Genomic DNA, 12,208 nt, shown 5'->3' on the forward strand with positions numbered 1-12,208 from the left:
TCAAGAGCCTATCACAATGTTGAATATGGTAGCAGCAGCTGCTCTTTTATTGTTTTTGTGTTTGTTTTATCATGTTTTCTTTTAGAGATCTGCCACACAAATTGGTGAATAGACACCACTAATGTTCCTATCATCATGAGCAACATTCATTTCCTGTGTCAAATCATCATGCTCCACGCTTGTCAATGAATAGCTTGTTCTTCTTCATTCAATCGGTTAAAGATACAGAAAGGCTGCTTTGAGAAGTGGCAAATTAATTTCCCAACACTACAAAAGGTGTTCCAATATTTGATTATCAAGATGCGACATTATCACACAATCCTAACCGCGCAGAATATGTTGTTGCACCTGTTATGTTGGCATTATTTCTTATTCTCCTGCCTCTCTCTGGGAATTCATCCAAAAGTATCACTCGAACAGCAGAGCCCAGGTGTTTATTGTCTGGATGGATGACCTCTGTGTCACGTATGAATTTCTGGGAGCTGATGATTAAGCCTGACCAGCTTCAGCTTCCAAAGAGAAGATCCTGATAAAGATAAAAGCTTTAAAAAAGAAGCGTAAGATTAATGTGAATGCTTCAACGCGTACCATTATCTGTTTGGCTTGGAATGAGTTATAGTTTAGTGTGTGTGTGTGTGTGTGTGTGTGTGTGTGTGTGTGTGTGTGTGTGTGTGTGTGTGTGTGTGTGTGTGTGTGTGTGTGTGTGTGTGTGTGTGTGTGTGTGTGTGTGTGTGTGTGTGTGTGTGTGTGTGTGTGTGTGTGTGTGTGTGTGTGTTCATATTTGTGTGTGCTGGTCTTCATTTTACACTCCTTCCATGATCAGCTCTGTCGCTATAGGGACAGTGCTGGTTCTCCTCTGGTTCCCCTTCTCTCCTCTTCTTGAAAACCGAGTCTAACTTAGCCCAAATGAAACAACTGGTCGCCGACCTGCCTCCAAGTCACCCACCGCTCCTCATGACAGCTGCTTAGCTTATTATACTGGATGACACATTTCTCCAGACTACATTATCCTGCGTTTTATCATCACAGTCTTTATCCAGCCTCATCAGGCTAAATCAAAGCTTTTGATAGTCCCCATCAGTCCCTTGTCTCTTTCCATACTTACTCTTGATGCTGCAAAGGAGACCTGATTGAGGCTGAAGACTAGTCAAAGGGATGTATTGTGTGCAGAGAGGCCCCATGGGATCTGTCAAAAGGTAATCCATCAGTCCATTGTGGAGAAATGTGAATTAGCCCTGCCTTACATCTCGCCATTCTGTCAGTGTGATGTAGAATCTACATAGTAGAAAAAGACAGAGACTTGATGGACGATAAAAAGATAATATAAAAGTAATGCAATTCAACATAATGCAACTTAACAATACTGAGTGCAACATTGCATACCATAACATGAGTGATAACATGAAGCATTATAACGTGATGCACCATGACTTGATGCATCACGACTTGACGTAATATAACATGTTGCATCATAACATGACAAATCCTAACATGACGTATCATAACATGAAGCTTCCTAACATGACACATCATGACTTGACGCATCATAACATGACGTATTGTAACATTAAGTATTATAGCATGACTCATCTTAAGGCATATTCGACCATAAGGAATCATATCACAAAGCATCATGACAGGACAAAACATTATATGACTCAACATAACATGACTTATAATACAACGCTTCATAACATGTCACATTACATGACTTATCATTACATTTAGCCCGTGTCACAGTGATTTGATGTGAGCAGCTGTGGCTTTGTTAAACATCATACTATTAGGATTATTAGACTACTATCAGTTGTTGCAATGTGCAAGACTGTTTCTCATGGACTGTTATGACAGGATTGTCAAGTTTAATAATGGGGTGTCAAATTATTTCATTATTATACTGAAGCTTTAGAGAGTAGCCTCCCTTTGCCCGGTTTATCCTGATCCTATGATCAAGCTGTTTTCTGCCAGCAAGTGTTGTTGTAGAATCTCATGTAAATACTAAATGTACTGTGTCTTTAACAAAAAAATTAAATAAACACAATGTTCATATATGTTAAATAAATAAATTGATGCACCACATCTCATGGCTCCGGGATATTTCTCTGTGTGTTTATAACTACTGTGGTGGTATTTATTTCTGCCTGTGTATGCAAGGCTAATTCAGCTCTGCTTTGCACGGTCCCCAGACTGTACGATGATGAAGGTCAGCTTAAATCACATGTTATTTCCCGAGGCTTTGGTCTGGTTTACCAGCAAGCCTCCAGACTATTTTAATATGCTGATTTATTTCTGAAACCCCAATCAACACATCTGTATGAGTTATCTGCTGCCCTCCAATGAGTTCAAGGACAGCCCGAATATGGCACTATAGACGAGAACAGTTATCAGCCCGACGCCCCTTCATACTCAGCTGTTGTGTCGGAGTTTGCTCAAGTTGTTATCAGACAGAGGCAATACAGTGGCAGTAGGCTGTGGTGTATCTGCCATGGAGAAAAGCTAATCAGCTCGGACAATGCAAGAGGACGGAAAGGTCAGCCATGACACGCAGGGCTTGTGTAGTGAGTGGAAGCTTGTTCTTTGTGATAGCCTGTTCCCTGGCCTTAAAGGCTACAGCCGCCTAGTGTCAGTGTAAGAGTCCTAATTGTGTTTGATCCATGAAGATTGAAGAGGCTGAACTAAGGCTAAGACAACAAGTGGAGGGAATTAAAAGAGGCTACACTTGGGTTTAAAAGGTAAGGTCACTTAAATCACAAAAGGCACATTGCCCCCATTTATCCCTTATGTCAAAAAACTACTTTTCTCTGTTTATAAAGCATGAAAAAGGGACAACCCTAACCCTGACCCTAACCCTACAACATCTTTCCATTTTGACAAATTAAAGGCTGGACATCAACATTTTCTCTGACTTCAACCATGTCCTCAACAGCGAATATGACTTTTAACCATCAAATATGAGATACAAAGCCACATGTTTGAATAAAGCACTCTTTTGTCCACCAGTCAAGTTAAGTTACAATTAAATAGAGGGTTCAATCCCAGATCCAATGTATGTTAAAAAGGTCTTGAACTAATTTGTCTTCATTGATTATAATGTTATGTTAAATGTCTGTTCTCTTGTTTCTTGAGTCATTGTTGATGTTGCAAATAAATCTGCTGTGACGCAAGGACAATTTCCAACTTCAATTAACAATAAAGATTCATCATACCGAAAACAATATCAGATTTCTCAGGATAATTCATAATTATGTAGCTTTGTTCCATGGCTAAATACCAATAGGTTTAATAGGAACATGTTTCCCCCTGCCAATTTCCATTGAAAAGACCCTTTGAAGTGTCAGCAATACTGGATTTTTTCTTGCTGCAGGTTTCAAAAGACCATCAACTAAACCAAATTGATTCCCAGGACTGGAGGAGTCTGGATGTAAAGCCTTCAGTAGGTGGTCCAGGAGCGTGGACGGTTAGGAAAGTGATCCCTCTGGATGCAGCTCTCTCCGTGAGACCAAGTGTTAAATCCTCTTCAGTCATGCTCTCTCAGCAAGGGCTGATGTCGGTAACATGAGGCGACTGTGTGACTGACGGAGAAACCATTCACTGTCCTCATGTCACCATTATCTCTGTGATGTGCAGCGCTGACAAATATGACAACGTTTCCAAAGAAGTGCCAGCCTCCCAAAACCAACTCTCACTCATCTTGATGAAATCTCAGCATGAAATGTTTGTCAGAAAGAGGAATCTGACACATCCTTGCTGCTTCGCCGGTGTACCTGAATCAAAGGGCGGGAAATAAATCATTTAGATGGTCTAGCAGCATGTGGAGTTGATTTGTTTAACATTTTGAGGAACATATAAATGAAACAAGGTAATTCTCAAATGTCTTTGTAACTTTGGACGGAGACTGTCAGCTCAAACATCTTGTAGCTAGCAACCTCCAAATTCTGCCTGGTAACACTTCAAATACTGTATATCTTACACAGACTTTGTGTAAACAGATGTCACAGACATGTAATTATTGAACAGTTCTGTCTTGCTGGTGAACAACAAAAATATGCAGCTGCTGTGTATGCCCTACATAAACCACCTGATGTGGTTTGCTTCAAAGGAAATTCAGCTGTAAGTGGGAAAACAAGTGCAGGCAAGGCATTCTTCTAGAGGTTGAATGCATAGTAGTAAACAAAGAACAGAGATATTTTTAAGTTTTCTTCTTCTCAGACTGCAGAGTAATGTAATTTTAGCTCATTGAAACACCACAGGGAGCATACTGTACAGTATTAAAACCTCCTGCGTCACTTCAGCTTCCTGCCTCTGCACCTACAGATGAATCACTCCGAAACCCTCGTATGCAGCATGAACTATTCCTCTGTCCCTGATGTATTTTAGAAAAACAGCTGCAAGCATGACACTGGAAATGCAGCTGAAAATGTTTAAAGATGTTGTAAACTTGCATAGTGTTCTCAGCAGGGATTGACTGAGAAGGGAAGTTCCCCGCTTCCTCAGATCTACACTCAGGCATCATGCTAAATAGAGTCCGATCACAGCGGGAACGCTGGGAATGAGAAGGAAAAAAGAGAGCGGGAGAATAGAAAAGGAAGAAATTTGTCAAGTGGGACGAATGTGTTAGAGGAGAAATCACACAAGGACATCAAACACTCAGAACAGTGGAGTCATTAAAAATTATCTTGTTTATACTGAATTTTCTCAGTTTTTATGCAGCTGCAAACCTGTATCCCTTTAGAAACCTCTTTGTGTGTGTGATGTCTATGCGTCTAAATTTTGTCAGTGCCAGATATAAACTCTCAAGACAGTGTGTGGTCATCTGCCACCATTGCTATAGCAACTGAGACGGTCCCAGTTTAGAAGAGTTGGTTTTAGAAACCACCAATATATTCCTCTGTGTGGAGCCACTGTATGAGCACTTACTGAGTATTTCATTGGGTATTTTTGTTGATGCGGTGAATGATACTGAAACATTTTGTCCTTTATGTTCAGAGTGGGTGTTCTCTCTCCAGCACGGAGGGATCATTAAGCTGTTTTTGCTGCATATTAGCAAATCTCTTCCTCAGGACAAAACGTGCTTAAGCTGGCAAGCATCCAGTAGATTATGTACAGTCAAACCAGCCATTATGAAGTGTATCTGTTACAAGGAGTGTTTGAACCCAAATGCAGCAGGAACAGCTTGTAATAATGTTTAATTAAAAATACTCAGCTGGTACAGAGCAGGGCAGAGATATATAAGAAGTCCAAGCTGACAGGCCAGTAAGGAGCAGGCAGAGGGTTGTTCGAGGACAAGTAGAGGAATCGTGAAACCAGGTTAAATGCAAAAACATTTACGGGTTTATGGGGAATCAGACGAGAAAAGCAGGTCAGAGGTAGGCAATGGGAAATCAGCCCAGAACCAAATGCTGTAGAGTCTTGCATGAAAGGGTGAAGAACAATCTGGCAGTGAGTGTGAGAGCATGAGAGGCTTAAATAGGCTTGATTGCAGATGAGATGCAGCTGGGAGCAGAGATGAGGTGGAGGTGGGGGTTTTGGAAAAGTACTAAAGTGCAGCAGGTAAGGAGAAGTAACAGACTGTGAAAGTATCAGCCTATTAAACAGGTGTTATCAACAGGCAACACAATTCAGTATTTGTGCAGATTATGTGCTGTTTCCTCCAAAATGCAACCAAAATCAAAGCCTCCAGACATGGTGAATTACATTTATTTTTCAATCATCCTACTACTGAGAAGATTGACATATTAAATCTGCTATGATTTCCAGTGTATGCTACATAATGGATTTAATGACCCTTTGAATCATTGTGTTTGTGTGACCTCCTAGTCCGTCCTCTAGCGCCACAATCAGGCCAAAAATATATAATGAAAAATCTAAATGTGATCAAATACTATAGCCAAAAAATGTACCAATAAGTGTAATGCTTTAAATTAAACAATCAAGATATGAATAGACAGATTGCAGATTGTGCGGGTTTAATAGATGGATTTTCAATTCAATATGGAAGCGTCCTGCAGTGTTAATAAAGGGCCCTTGAAATATGTTATATGCTCAGATTGAAACAAACTTAATTTCGCTTTAATTCAGGAGTCGCATTTGAAATCTGTCAATCATGACACCAGAAAGCATCCTAATTTATACCAATACCACTCGGGGCAGATATAATCCCTGCACTTTGAAAGCCTTATCGTCCGCTACCCAACAACATCTGTCATCTGCCATGCTTCAATACTTTCAGCTGTTTAACTTAAGCCCACAAATCCATGGCTTTGGTACCACCATTGGTTTTAAGCTTAATACATTCTTCACTCTGTATACCTGAACATCTTTAAATGCACAGTTGAAATAAATGTGAAAAAAACAACAAGTAATATGAGGCTTTTAGACTTGGAAGAAAACATTTGACAAAAGAAATAAATTATAGGAGGGAAAGTTTTTTTTTTTATTGAAGTATCAGAGGTATTTTTGTCTCAGTTGTTGATTTCAGGAGATGTTAGAATTTACAGTCAAAACAACTTCAAATAAGTAAAATTGAGTGTTACCTCACAGCATCAGAAAGATTTGTATAAAGCTTTGCAAAATCTTAATAATTACCATAATCCTTTTCTGTAAATCTGATGATAGGTATTAACTGTATTTGAGAACTGGATCCATTCAAGTAAATGCAAAAAGAGTAGGACCTATTACATGCTGATTCTAAGTCCTCAAATAATACATTTATTTATGCATGGTTCATGTAAGGTCTCAAGAGAGACAGACAAGTACCAATACATGTTCCACTTGAGAAAAGGCAAATAGGATATGCTGCCTCTGGCCAGTGGCAGATTTAGGATTGTAGGAGATCCGGGGGTTAGCCCAGGAGTTGTTGAGGGGGGGGTGCAGGGGTAAAGTGCTATTTTTTACAAGTGGGGGGTGGACCGAACATCCTTTAGGGGGGTCATCGCCTCCTCTAGGGGGGTCCGGGGGTATGCTTAAATCTTGAAGTTAAAAGCATCAATCTGGTGCACTTTGAGAGCAACATTAACCCTACCTTAATAATACGTTAAAGCGGACAAAAGGCACTGGGGAACACTTATTAATTAACACCCTTTAATGAAGCAAACTAATGCCTTAAAAACCTGTTAAGCCCCGAGCCTGTTTTTCAGGTTTCAGGCTCGAAAATGACATTCCCAGAACATTTGACCATATCTTCCCTTCTAAAATGGTTAAATTAATAATCTTTTTTCTCAAAGTAATGATAAACCTGTGAGTTGGATGTAGAAAAGTCAGATTCAATATAGATGTTTATTTATTTTAAAGAAAATTCAGATTGAACATGGTAAAAATCTGTAAATTATAGTGTTCGTCCAAAAAATATTTTGTACTTATAGTGAAAACTAACCTTGGATGATGGGTTAGTAGACTAAAAGCTTTAGGAATCCAAAGTACAACATATAATAAGTGCCCTGTATCAAGATTGATGCAAAACAAGTGATATTTGACCTTTTTAGACAGATTTAGCACAAAAAAATCCACCCATTTTTCATATCTCTGGCCCTCCTTGCTGGATTTTGACATGTGACATCTCTTTCTAACCATCAGAGCCAATGGAATCGAGGGGAACTCCCACATAGTCCTTATTTGGTAATGTGTGTGTGTTAGACTGCTGAATAGCCAAGACCGGAAGCAGCAGCCACTCTGGTGGCTACCATTAGCAGCTAACTTTTGCTCTCCGATTTTTACATAAAAATGGAATTATGGATTATAAATGAAATACTTTTTTTATACAGAGACGTTAAAAACCTATGGATTAACCGATTCAGCCGCGTTTTTTCTCGTTTTAATGCCATTGAACACGTCTTTTGATCAGATTGACAGCTACGGTGAGACGATCTCCCTAAAAGCTCCGTAAAGGTACGTGTTGTGATGCCTGTGTTTGCTTCCCCTGTCGCGAGTTCGGATGACTCAGTGATGATACTATATACCTAAATAATCTGTGGAACCTCAACTTTAATCGGATATCTTGTATGTGCAGCTACGATAAGTAATAAGGGTACTTTTATCTTGAGTTCTGTGCCAATGTCCGTTAGCATTTTTCACTAAGGGGTCATTTAGATGCTTCTTATGAGACTTGTGTTTTGTTTTGGTAAAAATGGTTTGTATTGTCAGTTAGTTGAGATTAATCCCGTTAATCTGGTATAACACATTAATAGGTTCTTAAATATTAAGATCCCCTGAGACAGTGTCGTGAACAAAAAAACCACGACAGCTCACTCAAATACAGTCGTTTACTTATTTCGGTGAAACGAATGTGCGTAGAGTTTTAAAGGATGATTCTGGCGCATTGCTTATCGTTTTATACATAGATATATATAAACACTAGATGACTCACCCGCGCTGCTGGCCAATGGAGACCGACGTTGCCACTTGGCCGCCATCTTGCTACAGGGAGTTCTCTCATTCATAACATTATGGTTTACTATTTAAATAACCATAGCTTGCTCAATTTTCAACCAATTTTCAAACGGTTTGGTTTTTTATAAACATCAAAGATGTAGTTATGATACTGCATACTTATAATCATGGACTTTCATATGAAAATAACATTAATCAGATAAAGCAATAGCTATACACACACACACACACACACACACACAAGGTATTTATATTAAATATTTGCCGGTGTATATATTTCCATTTATTTTATTGTTAATATTTAAAATAAATTATAAAATTAAAATACATTTATATTTTATATATAAAAATCGGTCTCATGTTACCACTCTGTAAGCCAAGAGTTGTTAATTTAGCAATGCCTTAGCTTTAAGAACAGGGACACAACTAATGACAATAGCATATGTTGGTATATTATTTAGATATTCACACCTTTATCAGAAGAACCAAACCAACATAAAATGTGCTCACAGACAGGCCAGTTCTGTCTAATTTATCACAATTATTTTTGACATGAGATCTTCATATTACTATACTAGTTTTGTATTTAGTTTCTAGATTTGTAAACAAATCCAGAACCTTTGAAATATGTTGAAAAAAGACCAAGAATAATATAAACTGTACCATGTGTCCTTTTGTGTCCTTCTGTAGTCCATTTGTGGTTTGTCTTGTCTCACCCCGGCTGATATATCACAAAATCCACTGTTTAAATTGTTCCCTATATTGCCCCTATGCCCCTGTAAGGTGTCCTTGTGTCCTTGGGAAAGGCGGCCTCCCAAAATAAATGTATTATTATTATTATTAAGAAGAACAACTTGGTGTGGTGTGGAGGGGATGTAGGAAGCAGGAGCAGGTGGGGAGAGATGGGGCTTCAAGGTTCAAGGTTATTTGTTTTAAATGTGTCTTGGAGATAAGGACCAGCTGCACACAATAAAATACAGTATAACACAAAACCAATAAGACACACGGTGACACATGGCACACCAACAATCAATCATCGTCCAGCCTCAGCTTTGGTATTCTTTCACAACCATGTTATGGGTTTATTAGACTGAGCAAACATAAACATATGTGGGGAACATAGTGCTGCGTCTCATGGAACATGAAGATTTAATAAATACATAGCAGGTGGCGATATATGCTCCTAGTGGTAGCGATTCGCCATTAGTCTGCCCTGTCCGATCAAATTCCTCACTCCTGAAGTGCTCACTGCAGAGCAGTGTCCTGTCACAGGAAAAAAAAACGTCCCTTCTTAGGGCGAGTTCCCACTGCCTCCTCCTCTCTTCGGTTTTGGGAAACCTTAAAAACATGAGAAAGGTAGCCAGATATATAAATTATTGTCAACATTTTCCTCCCTTCTTTCCTTTAACATTAAGGGTAAGGACAAAAATACACACCGAAATTATCATATTTTTGGTATGTATGCATGTAATGTATGTATAGCCTACTTTAAGAATAAGACAACCACACTAAGAGTAATAAAAAAAGGTGTCCAAAAGAAACATTAAATAATTGTGTAAAGAAATGGTAACAACATATTCTAAAGAGGCTGGGTCAACAACAATCTTGCAATACTATTATCTCACATAGCCCCACTGATCCTGTGTAGCAGGACTTGTAAGGTACATACATCCACTAAGTAATTAACGATTCTCCTAATTTTAGTCATAATATTGTCATATTTTACACGTGAAAGGTAATCCCACGGGTTCTTGTTTGCAGACTGCCGTGATTAGAGCATCCGTATGCTGCACAAAAGTCCGGCATAGTCAGGTACTTCTGTAAACACAAAGCCAGAAAATTCCTGTATCATAATGCAAGATGTTTTTAACAAGCCAAACCACTTGGAAGAAATCATGTGTAACTTAAGTTATGTTGAAAAGAAAGAGCAGTTCTGCCTCTCCCACTGGTGTAAAGTTGCTGGGTCAACTTTGTAATACTAGGTCTCACTCACAGCCTCTTGTTATTAGCCAGCTAATAAATACAACCACATACACAAAGAAAAGCTGCATTTTCAACATGTCCAAGCATCCTGTATCATAGCCATGCTAATAATGTTTATAATAAACCAAACCGTTTGTAAATCAGTCAAGATTTCAGCGAGTTAAGAGTATTTTTGTGCAGATCACTCACCTTACAACAGCTACCATAACGCGAATCAGAGTAACTGTTAACTGTAGCAAGATGGCGGCCGGTCAACTACGCTGGAAAATCTCCCATGAGCCATCTAGTGTTTATATATATCTATGGTTTTATAGATCTATTCTCATCCACCATCTTTGTTTGTGACGTAAAGAGTGTAAGAGTCACGTTTCTGAATCGGACACTCTGAGTGGATGCAGTCACAGCCAATCGGAGTCTGATTCAGAGGGTTGCCTGTCAGTTCCGTTGCCTGTCAGTTCCGTTGCTATGGTTCCGTTGTTATGTGTACTGAAACGAGAGCCGGTATAATTCCACGCGCGAAAACTAAATAAAAATTGTAATACGTTATTTTAGTGTCTTAAAAGTAGACTGAGGTATGAAGGGTTAACATTACATTTTAGGATAATTTTTAGTCATGTTCTGTATACAAACTAACATATAAGGGTATACTTAGTGTGGTTACTCCATGTTTACTAGCTATAACATTAACGTTACATCACTCTTTTTCACTTCTTACTCAGTCAGCCAGAGTGCAGATATCACCATTAGATTCACAAACCTGAAACATCATTCATTTCTTCACTGCTGGTGATGACATTGTTGTCAGCTGCTGATACTGCTGCTGCTGCAGCTTGTGGCGCCTGCTTCGATGAAAATAACTTTCTAATATCCATAACTTTATAGGCTATTAGCTTAAAACTCGTCAGGCACTAGGAAGGATCACTTCTTCTTCTTGGCAGGGAAGGCTACGCAGGCTACTGTCCCGCAGCGGCTGCCTCTCTGGTGGACTCCTGGTACTGCACATTACTCCCGAGACGTTTTCAACAACAACAAAAACATTAAGTGAAACATCCGGGGCTTTTCAGAAAACATCCGGGGCTTGAGCCCAAGTAGCCTTCCCCTAGCGCCGCCACTGCCTCTGGCAGCGTTTTATTATGGTCTACTGAGGCGTAATAGTAAAAATGATAAACCTGCCTCTTGGATGAATTTTCTACTAAATGTTTGTCCAATTTGTGACTTCAACGAAAATCGGTGGTTTGATTCTAGGAGACTGATATCAAAACTTCTCACTTCCTCTTATAAGGGTTGCGGTTGTTTATTCACATTCAACATGGAGAAAAGTGAAAATTAAGATATCATGGTAAACAAAAGAATGTAATTAAGCATGACCGCACATAGAAATAATGTTAGAAAACTGATTCAGGTCAGCAGATAATAATAATAATAATACATGGGACTTTTATAGCGCTTTTCATGAAACTCAAAGACGCTTTGACAGAGAGTTAAGAAAAATAAAGACAAGAGAAAACAAAAAAAATAAAAAAATAGATAACAAAGAAATACAAAAAGAGATAAACAAAACAGAAAATAGGGGGGGAGGGGGGTGGTCAGTGGTTGAATGCAGTGTTGAACAGGTGGGTTTTGAGTGATGTTTTGAATGTTGTGAGGGAGGAAGAATCTCTGATGGATTGGGGTAGTGAGTTCCAGAGGGTGGGTGCAGCAACGGAGAAGGCTCTGTCGCCCCAGGACTTGAGGTTGGTCCGGGTGGGGAGGGACAGGAGGTTGGCAGTAGCAGAGCGGAGGGAGCGAGTGGGAGTGTGTCTGTGGAGGAGGTCAGTCAGGTAGGATGGGGCCAGGTTAT

The 12,208-nt window shown here is 39.3% G+C and overlaps 1 long non-coding RNA gene across 1 annotated transcript; it reads right to left on the minus strand.

Annotated features, from left to right (window-relative positions):
* Positions 1-9,431: 9,431 nt before the first annotated feature.
* Positions 9,432-11,185, minus strand: LOC117545123. The gene is made up of 3 exons (XR_004568768.1): positions 11,126-11,185; positions 10,112-10,203; positions 9,432-9,723 (listed from the first exon to the last, which is right to left on the minus strand). It is a non-coding gene; the product is annotated as an uncharacterized LOC117545123 (long non-coding RNA).
* Positions 11,186-12,208: the final 1,023 nt, after the last annotated feature.

Source organism: Gymnodraco acuticeps, unplaced genomic scaffold, assembly GCF_902827175.1.
Source record: "Gymnodraco acuticeps unplaced genomic scaffold, fGymAcu1.1, whole genome shotgun sequence".
NCBI classification, from domain to species: domain Eukaryota; kingdom Metazoa; phylum Chordata; class Actinopteri; order Perciformes; family Bathydraconidae; genus Gymnodraco; species Gymnodraco acuticeps.